At 39.3% G+C, this 14,700-nt stretch overlaps 1 protein-coding gene across 2 annotated transcripts in view; it reads right to left on the reverse strand.

Moving 5' to 3' along the window:
- The window catches only part of VWC2L (von Willebrand factor C domain containing protein 2 like), a 165,741-nt gene that overhangs the window by 97,578 nt on the left and 53,463 nt on the right, over positions 1 to 14,700 (reverse strand). The window lies entirely within an intron of this gene.

The following is a 14,700-nucleotide window of genomic DNA, read 5'->3' on the forward strand; positions in this document are numbered from 1 at the left end:
GAGGGCCCTTTGTCCTTGGCTGATTAATATTCATTCTTCAAAACATAGCTCAGGTGCAATTTTCTCTCGGATGCCTTGCCTGATACCTTAATCTCTCTTGTACATGTTGGATTTCATGTTGCTCCTCTCGGTCCCCATGGCATATTGGGCATGCCACTGTCTTAATGCTAATTTATCACATGGTAAGATAATCATCTCTTCCGTTGTCTGCATACTTACAATGAAATCTACTGAATATATTTCCCTACATTCTTGCAGACCTCCTAAGGGCAGCAGCTATGTCTTGCTAACCACTGTATCTTCAGCAACTAGACAGAACCTGGCACTCAGTAGGTACTCGCTGAGTGATGAACTGAACTTCCATTCGTCAAGCCAATGCTTCCTGATTACTGGTGAATAGTATATGAAGATTACTCAACATATTACTTTGCTAGAGCAGCTATAACAAAGTACCACAGACCAGTGGCTTCATCAACAGAAATGAAATTTCTCATAATTCTGGAAGCTAGAGGTCCAGGATCAGGACGTCAGTGGCTGGCCTTCTTTGCACCCTTCCCTTTTGGCTTGTAGACGGCCGCCTTCTTCCTCTGTCTTCACACGGTCTTGCATCTATATGCGACTGTGTCCTAATCTCCTCCTCTTATAAAAGCACCAGTCCTATTATAGTCAAGCCTGACATAATAACCTTCTTTTAACTTCTTACAAACCCCATTTCCAGATACAGTCACATTCTGAGATATTGACAGTGAAGACTTCAACATACGAATTTTTAGAGGACACAATTTAGCTCATAACAGTAAATTACCAAATCTGGTTAGTTGTTTCCTTGGAAGCTCTGAGTCCTGCTTGAAGTTAAAATAGAAAGCTGATTAAAAGTAGAGCAAGGATGGCTTAGAGCAGACCCAGTCATAGGAAGGAGAAGTTGTAGTTGACAGTGAGAAGGAAAGATAAGGAAATACATCTAAAAGCCCAGCTAGCTGAGTCCATGGGCAATGCTCTCAGCTATATTGAGACCTCTTCCTTGGACATGTGAGGACTATATGGTTCTTGGCCCTGTCCCCCTCATCAGCAGCTAATTTCGACTCATCGATGCAGAAATATAGAATTACCTGTGCAGTAAAGTGCAGTTCTGAGCAGCTTTGTGAAGCTTCCAGATGAACAAAATGGTCTGCTTGGGGCATACAAAGAATTAAGAGAAGGTGACAACCTGTTTCAGATCAATTTTCACCCCCTAGTCTCCTAAGGTTTCTTGTAAGAACATGCTATTACAAAGAGTGATAACTCATGTGCAGTGGTGCTAGGCAATAAATAGGGGATTCAAGGGTTGCAAGCTCTAACTCCCGCCTTGCCACTGATGCACTGCCTGCATCTCACTAAGCCACTTAACCTTTCTGGGGCTCAGGGTCTTCTCTGTAAAAAAATGACACTATCTGAAACATTCTTCATCAGGTTTGTTGTGATAAGTAAGCAATTAAAGGGACTCTGAGTATATCTTATAGTTACTGCTTAACCTAGTAATGTCTATTTTCTATTTGCACACACATGGGAAGGAAAAAGACTGCTTAGTGTTACTTCAGATGAAATGATCACATAGCGAATTAACGAGCTGGGGGACTGGGTCTATGTCTATTGTAACTTTCATAATTTATTTTGATATAAACAAAGTCCTTTAGAGTTTATTACATCTTTTCATGACTATCGATGAACCTAAAATTTTCCTAGCACTTATTTCTTTGCAATTCCTTGTTCATTCATTTGGGAGTATTGACTCAGCGAGGCACTAGAGAGAGAAAGATGAGGAAGGTGTGGTTATTGTCCTGAAGGGTCTCCCAGAGGAGTGAAAGAGTGAAGGAGTGAAACAGTCACAGTCCTAAACTCTGAGTTGAGGTTAAGGAAGAAGAAAGCACATTTTCTAGGGGAATGAGGCAGATGTGATTTTTTAGCATCCTATTAAGTTTTTCAGTAGGCACCTTTCTTTTTTCCTTTATGTGACTGTCACTGATCTAAGTGGGTTTCATATCTTATCTTTCATTCCTATGATCAGGACTTAGAGATAAAACTTACAAAGATGATATTTTGATTAGCCTCATTTTTCAGATGGAAAATACAAACTCAGAGAGGTTAAGTAATTTGCCTAAAGTCACACAGCTAATGAATGGTTGAGCTAGATATCAAATCTAGGCTTGTTTCTTGGCCACTGTACACCGTTTCTTCTACAACCAGTTTAAGATATGAACTTATAAAGGTAAGAAATGTTTGTTCTTCACATTTCAGCCTCAAGTAGACCCTCAATAATTTCCATGATAATACAGTTTTCATGCTACGAAAATATAGATGAGCCAGGAAAAGATGTTGCTTAAAAGCCTGTATGTGCAAAATGTTTGATATCAGTGTTACCCTGATGCCAAGAATTTGTGAGAACATCCAGCTTGCAAAGACCCAAATTCGATTATGAAAAATATGACACTAATGTTATTATGTTGCTTCATTTTTTACCATGTCTTAGGAAACCTTTTTGAGGAACTCTAAAATAAGCATGTTAGAAATAAATTTGTGAGCTTTTAAAACTCCATTGATTTCTGCCAAATGTTGTATCTTAAAATCGAACCCCTAAGTAGGACCTAATTGAAACTCACTCTCTCACTTACCAACAGCAGACTGGTTTCCTTTGTTCCGCTGTACTGAGCACGGCTTCTTCCCTGGCTGGCCAGCTGGGTGGTAAATGTATGTCATTGTTCATCGGGGAAGTTGGGAGAGCTAAAACTGAGGACGTGAGGGAACCACAAATGGCCAGAGTTTGGAGGGCTCCCAGAGAACATCTCGTTCAGCCTTTCTTCCTGCGGCAAGACGCCAAGGCTTGGAGCAGTGAAGTGAGTCGCCTAATGTCATACAGTTAGCCACTGGCAAATCTTGGGGAAGGCCTCAGACTACCTGACTCCCTCCCTAGCATCCCTGGACTGTACTCAATAGTATACCCACTAAAATCATGTCCATCCAGAACTTTATTTGGAAATAGGATTTTTGCAGATATTGTTAAGATGAGGTCATACCGGATTAGGGTGGGCTAATCCAATGACTGGTAGCCTCATAGGAAGAGAAAGCAAACGCTTGGGCACACGGGGAGAGGATGGAGGCAGCGATTAGCCACACACCTACAAGCCCAGGCGCGCTGAAGGTTGCCCGCAACCACCAGACACTAGAAGCGGCAAGGCTGGATTCTTCCGCAGAGGCCCCAGAGGGCGAATTGCTCCTCCAGCACCTTGATTGCGGACTTCTAGCTTCCCAGACTGTTAGAGAATAATTTTCCGTTGTATCAAGCCACCCAGCTTGCAGTACTATGGATATGGGGCCGTAGGAAACTAGCCCAATCCCTTCTGCTTTGACCATGGCTCATCCTCTACTAGATCAAGAGCCCTGTCCACAGCCACTGCCAGTGGGCTCTGAGTCCCGTCCTCAGACATGAAGGGCAGCGCTGTAATCTGTAAGCAAATGGCTTTCCCACCGACAAGCACACTTACTGTTGTTTTTGTTCCAATTAGCTGTAAGTCACCTTAAATCTCATCACAGGAAGCAGTGATCTATTTAAATTAAATGTAAACACATGGCTGTTTGTTTTTAAAGCAAACACGAATGTAATGTGGAGAAATCATAATACATCCTAGATATTGTGGGTCTTGAAATCTACAATTGATAAAAAAGAAGGAGAGAAATACTAATATTCTGGATACCGAATCTCCACAGAATTAAAGACTTGACAGGCACATTGCAATGTTCAAAATCCACCCTTTTTGAAATTTTTTTTTTTGCCAGACAGATTATTCTAATTTTTACTATGCTAATTGAAGATGAAATCCCAAAATGAAAAAACAAAATATTTGAGCCATTTACACAGATTACTGTGTATGGCTTAGAAGAGTCTACACCGGTATTTTTCAACCTTTTTCATTTCATGACATGCTTAAACCTATAGTTAAACTTAACCCCTTCCTGGCACAGTAAATTACATTGGTCAAAAAAATGAGTAAATAAAAGAATATGCTTACTGTGCTTTGAACTTATTTTGAAAATAATTTAATTAACGATCCTTAAAATTTTTCATGGCACGCCTAAGCTTCTCACAGGACACCAGTGTGCCACACCACGTTGGCTGTTAATCACTGGTCTAAACTCGTTTCCTGCTCCCTATTTGCTGTCTGGGGACTTAGCAATAGCACTCGTCCTTTGTACTCAATCTACAGCCAGGTGAGAGCAAGGTAAGGTTGGAAGTTCAGGCTCTCTGACCAGAAGGGACATTTGAAACGGAAGCACCTGGGTTTTGTTTATACAGCACAAAAACAACCAGTCAGTTAGAACTTCACATTTCAAGCCCCCTCATTCATACGATGGGGATGCTAGGAGAGGGAGAGCATATTGATTTCAAGCCCAGTACTATGTACTACTGCTTGTGATCAAAGGAGAGAAGAGGGAAGGGTAGGTGCTCTGCTGTCAGGAGTGGGCTGCGAGGATGCACGCAAGTACTTTTAGTGCAAATGGTCTTTTGATGCTTCTTTGCACCCCTGGAGTACATAGATGCTCAGAATCTAGGACAATAGGTCTCAGGGAGAAATAGGGCAAAAAAAAAAAAAAGAAAGGAAACATCACACTGGCTATCAAGTAGACTAAAATCAATGTTAAAAGAACATTTAAAAATTTATTTTCTTTTTTTTACCAGTTTGGAACAAAATGTACACATTACTATTGCTCTTGTTGAGTACAATAGTAGGGAGAGAGAGAGAGAACTTTTTCCAAGCTGGTATCGGGGCCGGTGAGGGAGGGAATGGTTCACATGCTCAAGAAGGAACCGTGAGGAAGGAGGAATTGAGCGGTGTGTTTTGGGGGGAAGCTGCTTTGCTTTACAACTCCATTGGGGTTCTTTATTTAGTTATACTAGAATTATTACAGATCTTTTTACACACAGGATCAAATGCTGTTGGAGAGGCTTGAGGAGGATGAAGATCTATGGCTGACGACACTTTCCCCAAGGTCGTGTGTACATAAACTACCATCCTGGTATATCCATTCCAGGTATTCTGCCACGTTTGGTATGTCTCATATGTTTTCTTTTCTTTTTACCAATGTTTCCATCAGTACCCCAGATCCTAGTATTACCTGCATTTTTGCAACATGAACAATAAAATGAGAAGCTGGTTTTCGTTTAGCTGTATTTCATTTTCTACATTTATTGCAGTATCTTTCTTGTATTGAACATTTCTTTACCTTTTTAATCAAGAAGAATTTTTAAGTTTGTACGAGGCACCGGTGTATAGAAAGGGCACAAACAAAATAACGAGGCTTTCTGTTACTTTTATTTTCAAGAATCCAATAAAGCTGCAGTCCCCACCTCCCAGGCAGAGGCACTAGATGCTCAGAGGAGTGTGAATCCTACTGTAAATCACGCATGTGGGGGGATCTAGGTTGCGTGTTTCTTATGAGAGTCTAATGCCTCGGTGATGGGGGCAGCTGTAAAGACAGATGAAGACTCGCTTGCTTGCCCTGATGCCCACCCCTGCTGTGAGACCCATTTGCGAATAAGCCAGGTGAAAGGACTTTGTCCAAACTGGAAGAGGATCAACTGCTTGAGATCACAAATGATGACGGCTATATTAGCATATTTGAGACAACATCACATCTCCATGCATTCTGGATTAAAGTCCAGACAGACTATCCTGAGATTGCTACAAAGCACTGAAAAGTCTGTTTCCGTTTCCAACATCCCATGTCTCTGAAGCAGGGTTTCCCTCAACGGCAGCACCCAGAAGGAGATTATGGAGCAGACTGACATAGGCCAAGTGCTGCAGGTAGCACCATCTCCCATCACCCTCAGATGGGACCGTCTAACTGCAGGAACACAAGCTCAGGGCTCCCACTGAGTCTGCATTATGGTGACTCGGACAATTATTTCATTATGTGCTGCAAAGTAATAACAACATAAATAAAGTACACAATAAAGGTAATGCACTTGAATCATCCCCAGACCAATCCCTACCCCTAGTCTGTGGAAAAATTATCTTCTATCTTCCATAAAACCGGTCCTTGGTGCCAAAAAGGTTGGTCACTGCAATAAAGTATGTTTGATGCCTTCCAAAAGGGTAAACTCAATAGTACCAATTTTATCAAATTGAGAAATTAGGATTCACGTCAGTATTTTCAGTATTTGTAAAAGGCTTTGTCTATCATCAGGCTTATATAAATCATGAAAATTTAAAGCCACATCTTGAGATATATCAGATGTCAAACTATTATTGATGGTAATTTTCAAATATACCAGAGTATCAGTTGTCTATTGCTGTATAACAACCTACACCAAAACTTAGTGGCTTGAAACAGCAATGATTTATTATTTCTCATGGTTCTGGGGGTTTGGCTGGAGAATGATTCTGCTGGGTTTTTTTGAGCTCACTCACAAGGCTTCAGTCAGCTGTCAGCTCAGATCTAAAGAGCGCATATCTAAAGAAGGTCTAAATATAGCCTCATTCACAAGTGTGAGAGCGCAGTGCTAGCTGTCAGCCGATCCTTTCCTCCACATGTTCTCTTATAATTCAGTAGTCTAGCCTGGACTTCCTTACAAAATGCGAAGAATGTTGCAAGATGATCAAAACAGAAGCTTCAAGGTCTCGTAAAGCTCACCCCAGAAGTCTGCCAACATCACTTCTCTGTGTTCTATTTGTCAAGGCGATTCAGAGCCAGCCCTGATTCAGGAGGTGGAGAAATAGACTCCACCTCCATTTAATGGGAAAAACAGAGTCACATTGAAGCAGATACAGAGAGAGAAGGAATTTGAGGTTAATACTGTGAATCCATCTCATCCTTCTCTAAGCTGATTCCTTCCTTGGAAGTTTGTATCTCTTTGTGTCCCTACGATCCTCTTATCACTTAGCTCACTACTTTATCTCAGTTTGAATTACAATGGTAAACAAATCATTTTATCTTCTTGTGGCAGAGTCTGCTAATTATCTTTCAAAATCCATTCTTTTCTTCTTCATCAGAAGATGAAGATGCTTTTTTTAAAATTATTTTTTAGCTTTTTATGTGGACCTTTGGAATAAAGATGACTTTTTTCGACTTCCATTCTTGGTCATGGAATTAATTTCTACCCAATGGAAATGAGTGTACATTAAGGGAGGGAGGATGCCTATTTTTTGTTGCTCCCTCCTTCCTAGAGTACAGAGTGTAAACGTAATGACTTATGATCAAATAGTTAACGATCTTGGATTGTACAGTGACTCCAGGAATGGAAACAATATCTAGTAGACCGATAAGATGGAAAGATTCTGGGTCTCCCTGATTCTAAGAAATGCTACACCTACAAACCCTGGACTAATTTTTTCCAGACTTCTTGAATGAAAAAGAGATATACATTTCTAAATTGAGCATAATTCCTCACAGATGAACCTGAATGCTAACATATCTTCTTTCATTGTATAAGCAGAGAGCATTCTGAATATACTAAATCTATCATCAAGTAGTTATCTATTCTTCTTTAGGTATTACACAGCGATGAGAACTTAATTTCCTTCTTTCTTGCATTTAGTCAACCATAACTTTAAGACATATTATCAATAACAAAGACTTTTGGATGTTTATGGTTATGTTAACCCAAGTTACCTCTTTCTGTTTTATTAGCATACAAAATCAGGAGATAGTCATCATTTTTAAAATTATAGTCAGTCATCCCTTGGTATCCATGGGGGATTATTTCTAGGACCTTCATGGGTAACCAATCCACAGATTCTCAAGCGCCTTATATAAAATGGCATATGCAGTATTTGCATATAAACTGTACACATATCCCATGTACTTAAATCATTTCTACACTACTTATAATACCTAATACAATGTAAATGCTATGTAAATAGTTGTTATACTATATTGTTTGGGGAGTAATGACAACAAAAACAAGTCAGTACATGTTCAGTAAAGGCTCAACCATCATTAGTCTAACTACACTTTTAATCTGCAGTTGGTTGAATCCTTGGATATAGAACCGTAGAGATGGAGGGTTGACTATAGTCAGATATAAACACTGATGCAATTTAATTGAATCTAATGTTCTTACTGTTTGCTTTATTTCCAGATTATAAAAATAAATTAATTTAGGAACAGCAAATTCCTTGAGAAAAGTGGACCCTTTAATAGATTTTTTATTTTGATTGTTTTTTTTTTTCTTTTTGGTGGATGCGAATGAAAGATGAAAATTCAGTTTTATAGTCCAAAAGTCCAACAATAAGGCTTAAATAGGTAAATACAGGAAAACAATGTGAAATATTATGCAATCATTAAAGTGATAAATACAATGGCTATAAGATAAGAAATTTTTATGGATAATTTTTGTCTATAAAAAGGACTATAAAGATACTTATAAAAGATATTAGAATGGAAGTTTATTCCATCAGTTATCAATGATATGATAATCACAATAACAAATTAGTTTGAAATGAGCTCATCCATAGTCCGTGATTCTTGAGCTCCTGTGCAAGATCAAGGTTAGTAGGGGAAGTCAGAAAGTGGACCAGAATGAGAAAGGGGTATTGCTGAAGGAACGTTTGTGGAAATAGCTGTTCTGCCTGAATCCTCGGGTTCTACTGTGAAGGCAGAACCTGTGGTGGTCTTTATTCCTGTTTGCTAGCCTAACGCAGGAGTCTGGGTGAGAACTTTGGAACATGTTTCCTGCATTTGGAAGACAGAGCAGACTGATGGCTGGCCTCTGTAGGGATTAGGGACTGGGAGATGATGATGGTATGCGAATGGCCAAGTGACCCCTCCTGTGGCAGAATCAAGAAAAAGCTGCCCAGGGGTATTTTTCAAGGCCAAAGAGGATTGAGTATTTCTTCACTGCACAGCTGTTGGCTATATGACAGAGAGGACCAGTGTGGGATTGTTCTGCGTTCTGCCCAGTGGAAACAACAGTTTGGGAGCTAGGGGACGAGCTTAGCACCACTTTTGAGTTTTTCTAGTGAGGTTAATTCAAGTTATCTATTTATTTTGTTACTGTACAAAATTAGGAGGTAATCATTATTTTTTTTAATACTAAAATATTAAAACTAATACAATACAACTCAATTGAATTAAAGAAGGAGGACCACATCTTCTCACCTGTTCTCCAGACTGGAGGAGGGGAAATTTGATATTCAATCAGCTTTGGAGTTTTGATTAGTATCTCAGACTAGACATTCTAACTAATGAGTTGAGACTGTATTTGTTACTTCAGGTGCCCAACAGCCTGTCTGAGTTTTAATCTAAGAGCTGGGAAAGATAATTTCCACTAGAGAAGTTTAATGTGAAGGTAAGCATCAAAAAGAATGATTGAGTTTATTCATAATCGGTGTCAACCTTGATCAATAAGATATTACATGCAAAGCATCATCTGAATAAAAGTAACATTTTAAGATAGTAATTTCCCCTACTAAACAATTCCCTCAATATTGTAATAGCATTATCAAAAATAAATAAACTATGAACAAAGAGGAGGACTTTCATTGTATGTTAGCATAACATAGGGATTAAGTCAGTCTGTCTAGTTCAAATCCTCCCACATCATTTACAAGTTTATATTTTTAAGATTCTGTGTCCCCCATTGTAAAATGGGAATGATAATAATCACAGCTTCCTCATGAGATTGTTGCGAGGAGTGACTGAGCGCCTTGGTAAAGCACTAAGTGTTCTATGAGTGCTAGCAGTTGTTTTTGTTATAGTTCCAGGGAGAGTAATGAAATTAGGCAGGACTGGCCCCTTTGTGGTTGTGGTCATAAGAGCACAAGAGAAAAACATGTTTGTGTAAATGAAGCAGAGATGGCAAATCTCTCACCACAGATTAGAACCAGAGAAACCAGTCCCCGTTAGAGCTGAACCAAGGATGACCCCTGCATATTTCTCGAGGCTGTGCTGTAAGATGAACGCACAGCTGCAGCTCCCAGGACACGATGGGTTGAAGGAAAAAGCACCCTGGCTCCTTCCATTGCTTAAGGAACTTCCCCAAATGGCCAAATGGTTATAGGACAGTAAAGACTTAGTACCAAGCCTCCTTAGGGAGCAGAGTGTTCATGCTAATGGGATTGCCTCATTAATTGAGATCTATTCCTTTTCACCTCGCATATATAGTCCTGATGTTTCAGTTCTCCCAAAGAGCTAGTATTAGCTGCAGGTGTCACGTAGCTTTAGCAAATGGGAGATAAATTAACATTGGCAGCCTTTTTCTTTCTTTTTTTTTTCTGCTCAGAACTTCTGATTTTATCACAACATGAAAGCCAGTCTCTTTGAGTACAGGGATCTAAGAGGGGCTTCTACTCGTAAGGGAAGTTAATGCCCTTGGATGTGGAGAGAACACACCTTGGTTCCAGCTATGTAACCAACTGCCAAAATGAACGTTTGAAGCTCGGCTTTTCATCCTGAGTTTCCAACCTATTAATAAGTAAATGAAATATCAAAATACTTTAATAGCTCAAATGGAAAAAGGGAGGAAGGGAAAGAGGGAGGGGGAGAGAGAGTGAGAAGGAGCATGAGAAGGGCAGAGGAAATTCTGGTTTCTCTTCCAAATTCGCTGAGTAAATCTAATTATGGATGTAACAAAGCCAGCTTCAGGTTTTAATCACTGTTTCCCCACTACCTAATAATTTTCTATTCAGCACCTGCTGTCATATAGATTTTGGGTTGTGTGGCATTAGCTCTCCAGGTAACCACAAGTAATCTTTTTAGTTTAAGCCTATGGTACATCAGAGTATGAGAGACTGGGCAAAGTCTTAAGAAATTATTTTCATTAATATTTGACATTTGATGCCCTGATCCAATGAGTCTGCCTGTAATTACTATACCATACGGAAACGAGAATTTTGACCAGAAGTCAATATCTGGTCCGTAATCATCATGCTGGGTATTAAAAACTATGTAAGCTAGTAGGTGGAATGTGCATGACTTTATTATTAATATGTACTGTTGAAATATTGATTTAAATGTTTAATATGTGCTTGTTGTGCCAAACCTTTCTGCATGTTGAATGTAGTATATTTCCTTAAATCTACAAAGGCATTATCTATCAAGCAGAAGATTGCTTCCTATGAGTGTGAAAATTATTATCACATAAAGAAAGGGAGAAAGGAGGTCTTATCATGTCCTTGATAATACATGAGAAAATGGAGAAATCTCTTGAGACAAAAACAGAACCGCGATAATAAGAACACATATATTTAACTGCTCTGTTCTATTTTCACACATTCTATTGTCAACAATACTGCGGATGCTTTGGATTTGAAAAGGCAGACTGATTTTCCTAGGCTGGGGTGTGAAGAGATCTAAATTCAACTTTTGGCTTTGACAATATGATTATGATCTTGGGGGAGTTATGTAGCTCCTTGGAAATCCCTTACTTGGGCAATTGTCCACAATCACAAAGCCACATTTGACAGCAGGTATTTTTTATTGACCCATGTTATGATTTCACATTTTTTCAAGCATCTCACAACATTAAAAAATGGGGAGATTTCATTTAGAAATCAGATTTCTGGCTTCTGTTCAAAAACTGGAAGACTTAATTTCCACCTCACATTCTTACATGCCAACCATTAGAAAAGAATGGTCTCTCCACTGCAGAAGGGATGTCCTTTTCTCCATTTGTCACAGTCTCCTTCATAATTGCTCTGCGACAGGGGGGCTAAATGCTACTTCTACTTATCTATGCTTATGGTTGGTTTTCTTATGGGTATATTTTTCAGTACCTACATCTCTATCTAAAGTGAGAGAAAACAAGGCCAGAGATGGTAGCTCATGGCCTGTAATCCTAGTGCTCTGGGAGGCCGAGACATGTGGATTGCCGGAGCTCACAGGTTCGAGACCAGCCTGAGCAAAAGCAAGATCTCATCTCTACAAACTAGCTGGACGTTGTGGCAGGTGCCTGTAGTCCCAGCTGCTTGGGAGGCTGAGGCAAGGGGATCACTTGAGCCCAGGAGTTTGAGGTTGCTGTGAACTATGACACCATGACACTCTACCCAGGATGACAAAGTGAGACTCTGTTTCTAAATAAATAAAGTAAGAAAAAATAAACATCCGAGAGGCTCACAAGTTTCCAAATTAAATGGGAAGGGCACATTTCTTTTTAAGAAGAATATCCCTTCAGTTGTTGAAAGAATACCAGCCCTACTTCACTTAGGATGTTACTTGGCCAGGCGACCCTGCATCTGATTTTGTCATCCTTGGTCCACTTGGGCATAAGATGTTACAATTCTATAACATCATGAAGAAACGTGAGGATGACTTATTTTCAATGTTCCATTGATATGTAACAAGGAGAATTTCTTTGAGAAGATGTCTTGGTCTAATAGCCAAAAGAAAAGCTTTTCCAGCTGCATTGTAAAGATTTCAAAAGGAGGGCTCTGTGGGTCAGGTAAGTAGCACTCTGTATATTTGTAAGCAATTTGTATCAAGTCAGGGGCTTTGGTAAGACCATGGTGAGCCAGAGAGACCAGTTCTTTCAAAACAGATTCCCATTTCTCCCTGAAATCATTTTTCCCCCTCACAAATAACCAAAGATTTATGCCCTGCCTGTATTCTTTTTTTGATAATCATAGAACACTCTGCAGGGTGGAAAGCTGGAGAAGCCATAGGGCAATAGCATCTCATACCCTTCCCTGGTTATAGACACAATAAGCCACCAGCATTTAGTATGTGGCAGGCATCATGCGAAGCATTTTACATGTGTTGTCTCAATTAATTCTCTTAATTACTTTATGAAGAAAATGTATTGTTTTCTCCAATTCACATGCGGACTCTAAGTTGCCAGGAGGAAGGATAAAGAGCTGGTTCAAGGAAGGTCACACAAGTAGGGTTGGAAAGCTGGCCTGTCTATTGCCATGGGCTCTGTGCTGCCACTTCACTGTATTATACAATGGTCTCAATAATTGCGAAAAAGAAAGATCAGGGAATAAAGTGAACGGCTTCTTCATGCACTAATAGAAAGTATTTTTCCTCTCAAATGTGGTAATCCTTTCCTACACGTATGCATTTTTGTCTTCCTATAAAATACTTTCACACACATTTGATTCTCATGGCCTGGGAGGCAGGCAGAGGTCTCTATGACTTAATTTTGCAACTGAGAAGACTGAGCCCTAGAGAGACGAAGTGACTTGCCCAGGGTCATATCACAAATAGAGCTGACCCACAGTCCCCTGATGCCACCTCCAGTCGACTCCCCTTCATCCCATTCCACCTCTTTCCTTTTAGGCTAACTTTGCTTAGTAAGCGTCTATGCATGACATGGACTCATAAAGCAAGAAAAAATACCATGCCTTCAATGTGAACAGTAAAACAGTTTCTTCCTTCTCTTTTCAATGTTGCCATGCAGATGGCAATAAAAAAGAATTTTATTGGAAATCAGGGTACAACAATTTAGCAATCTTCTCAGGTTAAGAAGAGACACATATTCCTTTATTTTTCATGGATAAAATTGTCAGACTGGCACGATATCTTTAAGAAGTGCCTGTAGTGATTAACTTCTTTCCTCCCAGTGTCAGGGAACATATTTGTAATTGATCAGCTCGGCTATACATGTGCTAACCAGACCGAGATGGATGATTTAGCTTTGCTTATGTCCATAGATACAGATTGGACCCTGAATGACGTGTCACAAAGATTATAGGAAAGATAAGAAAAGTGGTCGTGAAAAGATCTGGACTGATTTTTTTGATACCATCCCAAACTCAGTATTTTCCATCTTAAACCACACACACACACATTTCTAAATTAAAAGAGGAGGTGGCATAAAAATGCTGTATTTCTCAAATTGTGTTCCATGAAATGCTAATAGATTTATTAATTTTTTTTAAAATCCAAGCAGTTTCCCTATGAGACATTTTTATTATACATGTTGGCTAGAGAGCTGTTATCAGGAAGTTGTTTTGTATTCAAGAACACCAAGTGGTAATATAGGAAACCACCTTGGGATGAAAGTTGTTGTGGGGTCGCGACCAGCCCTCCATGCTTTTCTCATTTGCGCTTGGCGAGTAGGCAGACTTAGAGACTACAAATTCAATATGCTGAACTCTTGAGAAATAAGGAGCCTTGGGTCTTTGAATATTATCTTGTAAGAGAGCCACTCACTAATAAGAAACACCTGTTTATGTTTTGAGAAATAATTAGCTATTGTCTTAAATCACTGAGAACTGGGGGTTTATCTGCTACCGCAGCTTCACTGTATCTTATGCAGAAGTAACATGTGGAAGATTTCAGCAAGTTTCCCAACATAATAGGCCTGTATGATGATTGCCATCATTCCCTCATCATCATCGTCTGCTTTGTCATTATTATTATTAATTAAAGCATGATTGAGATGGACTCACTTTTTATTAGTTTTAACCAATTTGCTTACTTTCAAGTGACCTTAGAACTGTTTTGTTTAATCTTTGCTTTTGCTTACTTTTCCCTACTGGGTAGTGTTAAGTGTTATTAAATTGCTTGCAAAAAACAATTTTAAACAGAAATTTCTAAAAAATTATTTCAAAATATATCTGTAAGCTATTGTTCAAAGAAAAGAAAAGGCATTAGCATTTAAAATGTTAATTATGTATGAGACTTATCACTGTAGTTAAAGAGCCCACGGAGATATCTAGTTATGGAGGGTGGCATAGATACTTTCACACTGAAAAGGCAACCTACCTTCAAGACCCATGATGAGCC

The sequence above is a fragment of the Otolemur garnettii genome, unplaced genomic scaffold (genome assembly GCF_000181295.1).
Source record: "Otolemur garnettii isolate 467f Iridium unplaced genomic scaffold, OtoGar3 scaffold00013, whole genome shotgun sequence".
NCBI classification, from domain to species: Eukaryota; Metazoa; Chordata; class Mammalia; order Primates; family Galagidae; genus Otolemur; species Otolemur garnettii.